Source organism: Cyclopterus lumpus, chromosome 10 (assembly GCF_009769545.1).
Source record: "Cyclopterus lumpus isolate fCycLum1 chromosome 10, fCycLum1.pri, whole genome shotgun sequence".
Taxonomy (NCBI): Eukaryota; Metazoa; Chordata; class Actinopteri; order Perciformes; family Cyclopteridae; genus Cyclopterus; species Cyclopterus lumpus.
Window position 1 is genome coordinate 21,925,274 of NC_046975.1, and position 12,115 is coordinate 21,937,388.

A 12,115-nucleotide genomic window follows, 5' to 3' on the forward strand; every position below is an offset into this window, starting at 1 on the left:
GATAAACAATTTTTTTGCTTGATTGTTTTTTTTTTTATATCAATGCAGCATTTTTCTACCACTGACAGTTGAGTGAAGTTGTTCTTAAGCCATTTAAGTGATTTAAATGTATCGCGAGAGGCGCTTATGTCAGAAAGCATCTCGTGCCCGTCTCCGTAGCGCCGGGCAGGAAGTGAACGGGGAAACAGCTGCTTAATAATTCAGGACGCTGAGATTAAAAAGTGAATTTGCTGGGCGCGTTATTAAAAGCCAGTGTAATTACTTCAGAACTCCATGTCACCAGCTTCAATAAAGGGGCGGCTAATTCGGTTACTGCCACCTCTCGTGTAATTGGTTGAAGATGAACAAAGAGAGAGAGGTCCGACTGCGGAGTCCTCCACGACGACGCACCAGATACGATTAGGAGGGGAAGCCTCGGGAAAATGATAACCGGGATCTGGCACGTTGTTTGACACGGTGTTAGAGACAATAGCCTGCTTGTGTGTGTGTGTGTGTGTGTGTGTGTGTGTACAGACCACGGTGTGTTTGTGTGTGTGTGTGTGTGTTCACTTATCTGTGTGCGCCTCCGTTATCAAAGGGGGGCCTCGTGTTGACGTCTTTCTTCGGGGATTCTGGGCATCTCATTCCGTCGATGCGTACGTCTTTTATTTTCATTAAAAAGTTGAATTGTCTCCCAAAGCAATATATTTCACGTTTAAATTTATGGAGAAAATGTGCACAAAATAAACAAAATATGGTCGTTCGAAGGAGTCTTTCGCAGAACAACTTTGATAGGGTAATTAATGGCGAATGTCATTTAAAACTAAAATCTTGTATAGTTTTTTTTTGTGGGGAAATGAGCTCATCAGAAGTGCATCACTCAGGCCCGGCCGCTTCGCTTTAGCTTGACCCTGTCACATCAACAGTGTATGTGTATGCATGCATCCATATTGGGACTGGACTCCTTCCCTCCACAGGCACTCCATCACAAAACAGAGGGAGTCGCTACCAGATGGTTAAACAAACACATCGCCCAACTGCCCATAACTCAAATCCACTTAGCACCCTCTTGTCAACATGTCTCTCACTCGTCCACTACCTCTCCCCGTCTTTGGTGTGTGCAGAGGAGAGGCGAGAGGAAGGAAAGGGAGGGGGGGGGGAAAAAAAAGTAAATAATGCGGAAATAATGAGAATCAGCAAGAAATTCCTTAAGGGGGGGGTGGTTGTTTCATTTTAATCATCAAGACTATCCATCCTCAGTAGCCCCCCTCTTCTTCTTCTCTACTTCGGTCACTCCCCCAGATGTATTGAAATGAAGGGGAACGGCGAGCACCTGGAGTGACAGCGCGTGTAAAGGTCACAGAGACAAAGTCCAAATGTGATGTTTGACTCAGGCTTTTCTGAGAGCTCTCAGGGAGGCACCCAGGACTTAGGCCAGGGGTTAAGAGTTTGTAGGTCGCCGGGGTCATACTATTTTCCCTTTTTCCCCTTGCCTCATCCCTGTGCTTAAAACCTCAACGGTGTATTTGAGAGGGTAATTTATTATCCTGCGAGCTGTCCAGTCTTGGACAAGACGTTGGGAGCAGAGAATTAGGCTTTGAGGACCTAACGTGTTTTCTCTCTTTTTACTCGACATATTAGGATCATAAAATGGATTTCCAGATTTATTTTTAAATGTTCAACTTACAGTTCAATCATTGAGGATAAAAATGTTGTTGTTTTAATCTATCAAACATTATTGTAAGTGTATTAACGTCTTTATTAAAAGTTATCTCCCAAGGATTTGTCTTTTTCTTGAGTATTTATCTTGATTTAAAGGTTTATTTGCTGTTTGGTTTAACCTCTTTGTCACGCAGGGTTTCTGCCAAAGTGCATTGCTTCTTCCATTACCAGTGTATTTATAGAACATGCATCAGCCCCGAAGAGTTGCCAAATTTCTCATATCTTTGTTCCTATTCGTGCTGGTTGCACAGCACTCTGTATCGTAAAGAGGTGCTACATGCCAAATTAGCAACGTCAGAAGCTAACAGCGACAACAGTGCAAACAGCGACAACAGTGCTAATAGTGAGAACAGTGCTAATAGTGAGAACAGTGCTAATAGTGAGAACAGTGCTAACAGCGAGAAGAGTGCTAACAGCGAGAAGAGTGCTAACAGCGAGAAGAGTGCTAACAGCGAGAAGAGTGCAAACAGCGACAACAGTGCTGACTGAGCCAACAGTGTTTCCCTGAAAGGGGAACCGGGTGGCGGTTACCGCAGTGCAGAGGGGTTAGCTAGCCACTGGCTACGTAAACAAAGCACAGAGAAGCTCAAATTACAACACACTTCATTCTCTGCTCGGGTAGACATTCTATTACATAGAAAATAGTTGGTTGCTGATCTGAATTTCAAATGTAGCTCCTTTTTTTAAAAAGACTCGTCTCATGCATGCTATTCCAACAATTGACGAGACCAAGCGCCAGATAGAAGCACCCCTGAATGCTATCTTGCACCATGTCGCCCTGCAGCGCTTCGGCGCAGGTGAAAAGGTGAAAAGATAAGCATTATCTCGGACACATAATTGTCAAAGGCACGGATAATTGACATGCATGCCACCGAGGTCCAAAAGTAGGCCTGCTGATGACAGCCGAACCCTGCATTTGGCCCCTGGAATGTGCAGAGGCCGCTCTCAGACATCTGAACATCAAACGGCGCTCAGCTCTGTCAATCTAATAGCTCTGGATATGGGATTTATTGGCTCTCACAGGCCAAAAGAGAGACGAGGGGCGAAAGCAAAACCAGATTTTCTCTCCCATATCAGTTTCTCCTCTGTCAGTCATGCTCTTGTGAGAGTGCTCGGGAGCAGAGGTGTGCTGTATCGTTACTTTAGATTACCGAGATTAGAATTAGTTATAATGCTCAACTCCTGAGGATCTGAAGCCTTTATGCAAAATAAAGTAATTCCATTTTTATTTGATTTAAAGTTCAAACCTAGTTTGCTTAACCTGCTTCACAGTTCTGCAGATTTCAACCAGCATGTTAACTGCAATAAGTCTTCATCGGAAACCAAGCAGATGATGATATATTGGGCTGTTTACGCTTGACATTAACATAATTCCAGCTGTTCTGTGACAGAAACTGGCAAATGTTTATACATACGCTCTCCACAATGCTGCACTAGCTATTCTGGCAACTCAATGAATAAAAAAAAAAGAAGCATCCAGCTCAACTGTAACGTCAACCATTAAGATGAGAAGTGTGTGTTGACGATGGGTATCGTTCGCCAAACATTTCAAAAGGAGGATTTTATTGATCATCTTGGTGGGTCTCCGGGGATCGTGTTGCACATAGCAGAAATCAGCTGCACTCTCGCGTCATTAAACTTTATTCAGACTCGTGACACAAACACGAGCTGCAGGCAGGACGTTTGTATTGCCGAGGAAAAGCGAAACGCCGGGCTGCCAAATATGGGGAGGAAAAGGAAAAGAGGAGAGCGGGGGCCGAAAGCTGGAAAGGACGCGAGTCAGATCTCGTCGTCCTCGAGCTTTGATTAAAAAAAAAAACAACCCAAAAATAAGGTTCTCACAGAGAAAGATGGAACCGAGAGCCGTTCTATTTATCTCTGTTAGCCCTGCGAAAGAAAAACCTCCCTGTCCCCGCTTAGATAGCCCTGCCAATGTGCCATGATGTCATCCCCCTGGCGTGCAGTGATTGATGCCTCCTGGCTGCCAGCTCTGCGCTAGCGGGGAGGCGGGGGGAGTGGGGGTAGGAGGTCGAGGCTGGGGAAGGGATGAATTTTCCACAGATAGAGACATCCAAATGTGAACGCAGCCCAGCGTGGGGTTGGTTCAGAGCTCGGGCCAAACGCGCCGCATACCTGCAGCACCGTGAACGTGCTGTTTTAAAAAAAAATAAAAATGTAAACGTCCTGGCTCGCCACGGTCAGACAGTTTTGATGTTTCAAAGGTGTTCACGAGCAGAGGGTATGGTGGTGATGGTCACGGCTGCCGGTGGTTTGATGGAGACACAATGGGGGACTGGGAGGGGGGGGGGGGGAGGCCCGGCTCTGATTATGTACGTCTACTCCATCTTCCCTCTTGAGTTCTGTTACATATCAAGGCCGAGGGCAAGGAGGGAGGGAGTGGAGAGATGGAAGGGGCTGTTGTGAGCGGAAGAGTAAGTGTTGGGCAGATAGTCGCGGAGACGTGCTGAGATGAACTCGACAGGTTTCACCTTGTCCTCTTGTCAGCGGGCCAACTGAGTTCTGGTGCTTTTATTTTAACGGCTCTATCATGCGCCGCTTCGTTCCTGTCCAGAGGGGAGATGCAGCGATCGCCGTCGTCGGTTTTCACGCACACGCAGCGAATTTGGAGAAATTGCGGCATTTCGCAAATTCTCCTCCGTTAACTTTCACGCATGTGGCAGCACATAAACGTAATTACAAACTATTGGCGAACATGCAAAGTGCACATTTTGTCTGACTCGGGGTATGTATGGTAAAAAAAACAATATGGGGAAAAAATACACTCCGATGTGAAGTGTTATTCCTTCTCACGGATTTGAAGATTGTCATATTTTACTAAATATATTCAAGAAAAAAGCATCTCAACGCTCTTTTTAACGGCGTGTTTCCTGCAGACGTGGTCATTATTACCTCGGGGTCGATATTGAAAAATAAAACATCCGTGTTGACAAAAGGAGTCAATGATCCGTCAATGTAAAGAGTAAATGAGTAAACACGACCTCACGCTTTTCAACTCGGTATTGACAGATTCGCAATTAATTAGAGCATGTTTTCTGTTGTCCTCCATGAAAAGGATTAAAAGCGGCGTTTATTTAAAACATGCGGGTCATCGTATTTCATCGTGGTTTGTTTGCATCCAATTATAAAGTCTAAATAAAGTACGATCAAATTGTGTTTTATTGGTTAGTGCTAGTGACATCAACAAAACGTCTAAAGTCACCTGTGTTTAGAACAGTGGTGTACTTCCCCACACAATTATTCTAAAATGCCAAATTAATCGGCAATCAGCAATGAAATTAGCAGCATGTTGTCTTTACTTTCATATTTACCTTAACTTTACTGTATTTACTGTTTATACATACTGTTTTTATATATATATATATATATATATATATATATATATATATATATCCACTGTATATTATATCTGCATTGCACTTTTTTTGTATATATATATATATATATATATATATATATATATATATCTGAATATTTCTTTACCGGGCTGAAAATGTTCCACTAACATTTTAGGATGAATTTAGAGCGATTAAATGTTTTTTTATTTTTTTTTATTTAAATGAATTAAATTATATCTTGAATCCTGAATTAAATTGTATCAAACAAGAGCGTTGTGATTTTTAACAGAAGGTATCATGTTAGATTGAGTCATTAAATTGTTCCCTAAGACCCACATCGATCCTGGTTCTCTCCGTCCCCCCGTCCCGGGGGCCCCTGCAGCTACTTAATATGCTCTCCGTGTGCGTCTGCCAGCGTCCTGAATTAGCCATGCGCATGTTTTTGTTGTTGTGCTTGTCCATTTGTTGACATGCAGAGTGTCAAGAGAGGAAGGTGCGACGCAATCAGTACCGGCCCCCTGCTCCTTTTCACCGCGGTCCGGCGACTGAGACTGAACACGAGGCTCGGGGAATTGAGGTGCATTGATCTGTCCTCTGCGCCGTCTCCCCGGACCGGTGAAATCATTAACCTCGCTGGCACAGACACGGGAAGCAACAACAGAGTATCTTTGAGAGGTTAATTAAAAATAAAAGCGCAAGGGGGGGGTGGGTGGGGAAGGGCAAGGGAGGGGGGGCGGGGGGGGAGGCGTATTCACCAGGGAAAACTGCTCTGACTTCAGAATGAGCTCGCTCCAACAGCTTAGTGGAAAAAAATATATAGGGCTTTTTCTTTATGAAACAAACCAAACCCGGTTCTTTCTAGTTATGAATAACAGATGGAAAACGATACGCGAAAACACGTGAAACAATCATGTTTTAAAAACCTTGAGCTATTAAGGAACTGCACCGGTGCCAAAAGCTAAGCCCGATATTCATGTTAAATAATGTTTTCACCCATAACTAGGCCCTGCAGTCGTCATAAATCTACCGGGGCCCCCAGGACTCTCCAACTTGCCTTTGAGCTGCCTTTAACTCTTTCTCTCACCCACTCAGCGGCTTGACCCGGCCTTGTATCTACTTTGTTTCTGCTTAGGCTGAACTCTCGGTGGCTCGTTCCCACTGGATTGATGGGAAGTGTTTTCTTGTGTGCTGCCTCCGGCTGATCTGCCCGTCATCCCGACTTATCGAGCTCCGCCGGTCTTACGAATGGTTATTCGCTATATCGGAAACAAATCACGACATTCTCTTGACATGAAGTGCACCTTTTTTTTTTTTAAAGCGCTTGAATCCCGTTCCTCGTACGAGCAAAAGAGCCGACGCTTGGCAGCACGACGGGGGATACTGTCGTATCGGCCCAGGAGCAAACGTCCTCAGGCTTACTCTATCCATCACTCTATTCTTTGAGAAATGAGGTCTTGAATTATATCTCTTGACCCGTCTTACCAAGTAAAGTAACGTGGTATTACACTGAATAATGGTCTACAGGGTAATCAGGTGGGCCCCTCTCAATGAACACACTCTACCTGTTCAGTGTGTTTCTATTAACACTTGACGACATTTTCACCAGCTAACGTTTTGCTGCTCGACACACAACACCCAGGAGATCTACTTTGAATACCAGCTAACGTTGTGCTGCTCGACACACAACACCAGGAGATCTACTTTGAATACCAGCTAACGTTGTGCTGCTCGACACACAACACCCAGGAGATCTACCTCGGCTACCAGCTAACGTTGTGCTGATCGACACACAACACCCAGGAGATCTACCTCGGCTACCAGCTAACGTTGTGCTGATCGACACACAACACCCAGGAGATCTACCTCGGCTACCAGCTAACGTTGTGCTGATCGACACACAACACCCAGGAGATCTACCTCGGCTACCAGCTAACGTTGTGCTGATCGACACACAACACCCAGGAGATCTACCTCGGCTACCAGCTAACGTTGTGCTGCTCGACACACAACACCCAGGAGATCTACCTCGGCTACCAGCTAACGTTGTGCTGCTCGACACACAACACCCAGGAGAGCTACCTCGGCTACCCTCATCTTAGCAAACAACAAAGCAAAGGCTTACACTCCTATCTACAGCATCACGTTAGGCTAACTAGCATGCTAACAATATGTTAGGCTAACTAGCATGCTAACAATATGTCAGGCCGATGAGCACGCACGATTATTAAAGCGCAAATCGTGGAAGCATGGACTCACAAAAAAAGCATTGCAATATTCTGTGGACTTTTGTTTCACTTAAAGGGGCAGTGTGCAGGATTTAGTGACATTCAGTGGCGAGGTTTCAGATTGCAACCAACTGAATACCCTTCAGCTCACCCGTCCATAGACTGCGCTAACGTGAGCCGGTGAGCGCTAAGTGAGCGCAGTGGTTTGGTCTTTTGACTTGCAATAAAATATTTTTTAAAAGGACCATTTTACTTTTAGAGCAGACAACTATATATATATATATATATATATATATATATATATATATATACACAAGCATTCCAAGATAACAAAAACAACATTTCTTACTTTCAAGCGATTGCACACTGAGGAAAACTGCAGTATTTGCTGGTGCTCAGATTATAAACTCCAATGTTTTTTGCACAGTGGACGAAAACAAGATTATCCAAATATCTACTCGCACAATAAACTTCAAAAAACACAAGCAATAACATCGCTCGAGGTTATCCAATGAAACGCCATTCAGCCCGGAGACCTTCGGTGTCTCGGAGTGACGGCCTCAAGACAAACAGCGGCTGATGTTTAAATGTCAATAAGGTGTCAGATCAACCTCCGCGTGATGAGGTTTTGCGAGTCGCCATCGATAACGCCGCCAATGGAGACATTTTGAGACGATTTCGGCTCTGCGGGACGGTGACGCAAAGTGAAACGGAAAATTTTTTGGCAGACCCTCGTCGATCTGCGACGAGGCTCCGGTTCTGCCAGAACTCATACATTCTTTATGAACGCGTTATTGAAAAAGTCTCATTACGTTCATCGATATTGCGTGCGCCGTAAAAAAGAGACATTATTTAAGAAGGCGCTTCATCGGATTACATCCACAAAACAGCAATGAGTTGCCTTATGAGGGCCCGCCTGCCGTTTGTTTGCAGCATAAATAGGTTAGGTGTGTTTTTTGTTTTTGCAGGGTTGTGAGAAAATGTGATGTGGATCATCTTGATCGGCCTGTTGAGTGGTGTTATTGCAGTCTGCGCTCCCTGGGAACACTCGGGGAAATGATGCTCTCCCTGTCAGCGCCGCAAAGCCCCTCTGCCTCTGGATCTACGGGTAATTACTGGGACTGTGCTGACTCAGGACACACACACACACACACACAGACACGCAAACCCATATGAACCCCACAGACATGCAAACGGCTCACATGGGCATGCTTGGAGACTTCACTCTGACACCAGGACGGGTTGCATTGCCCTGGCACAGACTGTTGGTGGAGTTAAACCACAAGAAGTGTTTGGAGCAAAAAGTATGAATCGCTCTTTCTGACTATGCAGCTGTTTAAGGCGACGACCCACAATTCTCTTGAAAGATCGTGTAAGAAAAGGTGCATTTTTTTGGCTCCATTAGATCCGAAGTAATCCGGTTGTTTGAACTCCGAGAGTAACTCCTGGTTACTACTGAGGTGCGGCTGACTCACTGCATCTTTTTTTTAGACAAAACTACAGCATTGTTCCCGATTCCTCTATTTATTCATGTATAGATATTCCACATATCCTCATGCAACGGTTCGGATGACACCGTTTGCCCACAGAAATCCAGCAAAACGTACCAATTTCTGCTCGTGACATGCACACATTTCTTACCAAAAACCACTTAGTTAAGGTGTCCCCAAAACCGTTAACTGAAGTGCATGCGGCAAGAACAGTCCACCTCATCGTCCGGGTTTTGGCCCTCTTTATACTTCCTGGTTCATGATTACGTGGATTGCATATGAATTCATTAGTTTCTATAGGTATCGCTGAGAACGCTGTACAGCTGCAGGGTGCGAGAACATGTGTTCAACTCACATGCCGAATGACACCCCTAGGCCCCTACCTATCCTTTAAATAACTTCCTCTAAGACGGTTAGTTTTCAAATGTAAGTTCAACGAGTCTACCTACCTAGTAAAAACACAATCATTAGCTTCATAATTCCTTTCCGCCTTTTTCTTTTGACGGGCATGAGTTATAAACCTTCCTAGATTGCCCATTAATATTTGACTCCGATGATGCCTTTTGGGATTCATTTTGTTGTTGTTGTTGTTCACAAACAAATTCTTTCACTTTCTTTGATGATAATCTTTCTGGATTTGAAATGACAGATTCCGCCAACTTCCACGTAGCGACCACCCACGGGACCCTTTTTCGATGTGCCACCGAGGCCCGTTCCTTTTTTTTTTCTTCTTTACGAGATGAAATAATTCCCAGGTTTATTAGCCTCTGGTAAATTGGCTTCAGTGGGAGGCGGAAAAAGATGAAGGAAAAAAAAACAAATCATTTTTGAATACATACCGGGGTGTCCTAATGCTCATTTCAACGCTGTCACTTAGAAGGGGGCGGGGCAGGGTGGGACCGATAGAGCGCATTGTGCCCGCTGACAGGATTGGCTTTGTGTGTGATGAATGGGGCTGTCACAGACGGTGACAGGTTTGTGTTCAATACATGTGGATGTACAATACGCTCTGCATCCCCGCGACAAGCTGGGAGGCTTTTCGGTCCCGATAATCTCCATATCGTCTCGTCTCTCCGGCTGCTTACGGCGGACGTGGTCACGGAGGGGTGTGCCATGTGCCGCTGCACACAGACTGTCGATCCTCTGGAGGAATAAATGGGACACCGAGTTGACTGATGTGTTCCAGTTTCTTGTTTTTTTGTTTGTTTTTTTCTCCTTTCATTGTTTTTAAAGTCACCGGTATAGTTTTGTGGAGTTTCTGCCTCTGCAAACGTCTTTCCGAGGTGGTCAGATCACACGTAAATATAGATTTTAATTGTTAAAAATACATAGAAGGAAGAAAAAAAATACTTAGTGCACAAGGTGGGCAAAGAATAAATATATTTTGCGCCATTTTTTTTAAGCAACCACAAAGCAGAACATGTGATACACAAATCACCAGAAAAATAAAAATGTTCTCATCTATCGGATTCAGAACATTCACGCTGAATGTATCTTGTGAATATTTACCTCCATCTTTTTTGCACGTCTCCTCCATAGAGCCAATAAAAGATGATTACGGTACGGGTCCGAGTGAAGTCTTCCATAACCTCCACATCCGTATGTGAACATCACAAGAAAATAGTTGAAATAACACAGAGTCATGTTGTAATGTTGGATCAATAAAGAGTTATGTGTATATCTAAAGGTGAAATACTAAATATTAACGCTGAGCACAATTTTTGCAATTTCAACAGAAGTAGTCGGCTGAGGCTGAGTTCCAGGCCGATAATCTGCGTTTTCTCTTTTTTAACAAGGACTCATAACATCATTGTAGTTTCCTCCTCTCTCCTCTGCTTCTTCCACTTGGATTCAGTCTAATATAAAAACTGAAGTTCTTTGGCTCCGGCTATTTATGTCTCACCCAACCAACTGTTTTTTGCTCCTATTGGTGCTCCTCCTACAGAGAGGTTCACCGGATAAAAGAGGAACAAAAGGTGACCCACAGCCACTTATTAGCCCAACCGTCTCCCAGCAACAACAAAAAAACCACAAAAATAAACTACCAAGATAAACCACAACACGAACCGGCGATTCCACAACTGGGATGCACTCAAAGTGGCACGATGACAACATGGAAAATACGGCAAAAATAGAAATAACGTACACGAAAAATGAAACGGAGAGAGAGATTTATTAAAAGGGTAAGGAAATGGCTGCAGGAAATAAAACCGTAGAGGAAGTGACTGGGTGGGAAGGTGAACGCATGCACGTCTGTCTCTCCACAATTTGTATTCATGCAGGCAGACGGTGTTAAATGGAACAAGGGGGGGGGGGGGTGGGAGGGGAGTTTTGAGAGTTACTGTGAAAGAAAGAAGCCGTCAGTCCAACGTACAGCCAGCCAGTCTACCTCCCAATCCCGGAAACTGACACTCACGCTAATTATATAGTGTCGATGAGCTACAGGCTGTAAAGTGTCTGCTAGAAAACGGGTTTGGCTGTTAGTTCTGGAGTCAGACTTGAGGCTGACTTGTAAAAAAATAATACACATAAAAAGTGTGAGCCTATTCTTAGTATTTATGAACTACAGTGTAAGTTATGGACACGGATGGGGCCAAGACCTCGCTTTGTATTCTCACTCCCTTTTTAATATTTATGCTTCTTTTTTTTTCTTTTTTTTTCCCCCGTTGCTCCGTTTCCTGTTTTTTTGCCCGTTTAAAATATGAGAAATGAAGGAAGCCAGGAGATAAAAGTACGTCTTGTGGGAGACGTATAATGTGCTCTGTCGAATGATTTAAAAAAGGTTCACCAAAAGCTTAATAAATCATTGAATATCATTGCTTTTTTTTTTTTTTTGCGTTAAGCGCATCAGTGACACGCGTAAAGTTGTGTTGCGTATTCTTCTTTTTTTTTAAATGTGATTTGTCGCCTCTTGAAAGCGTCACATTTACCGGTTATTATTTCTGCTCCTTGAACTATATGTATACGTTTTCATGAGAAATTAGCATCATTACAGGTGTTTCAGCCACGTGGACACAGTAGTCTATGAAGCCCTTTTTTAATAATCGGGCCCAATAAGCCGTGTGTTTGTCTCGTCCTGCTGAGGTCCACAAAAAGGTATATTGCGTTTTTTTTGTAACTTTTTTTCCGAAATGATTAAAACTGCTGGCGGTCGTTGTCGATCCTGTGCGAGCGCGCCTCCGTCCATCTGGTTCAAAACAAACACCGGGAATCACAACTAATCGTTTGTACACCTGTTGCTCTCTGCTGGGCGTCCAATCGGAGGTGAGCAAATGAGTGAATAATGATCCGCACTTTTACTCTTCAACTCGGGCTCTATTCGTCATATAGAGATGATTCATCA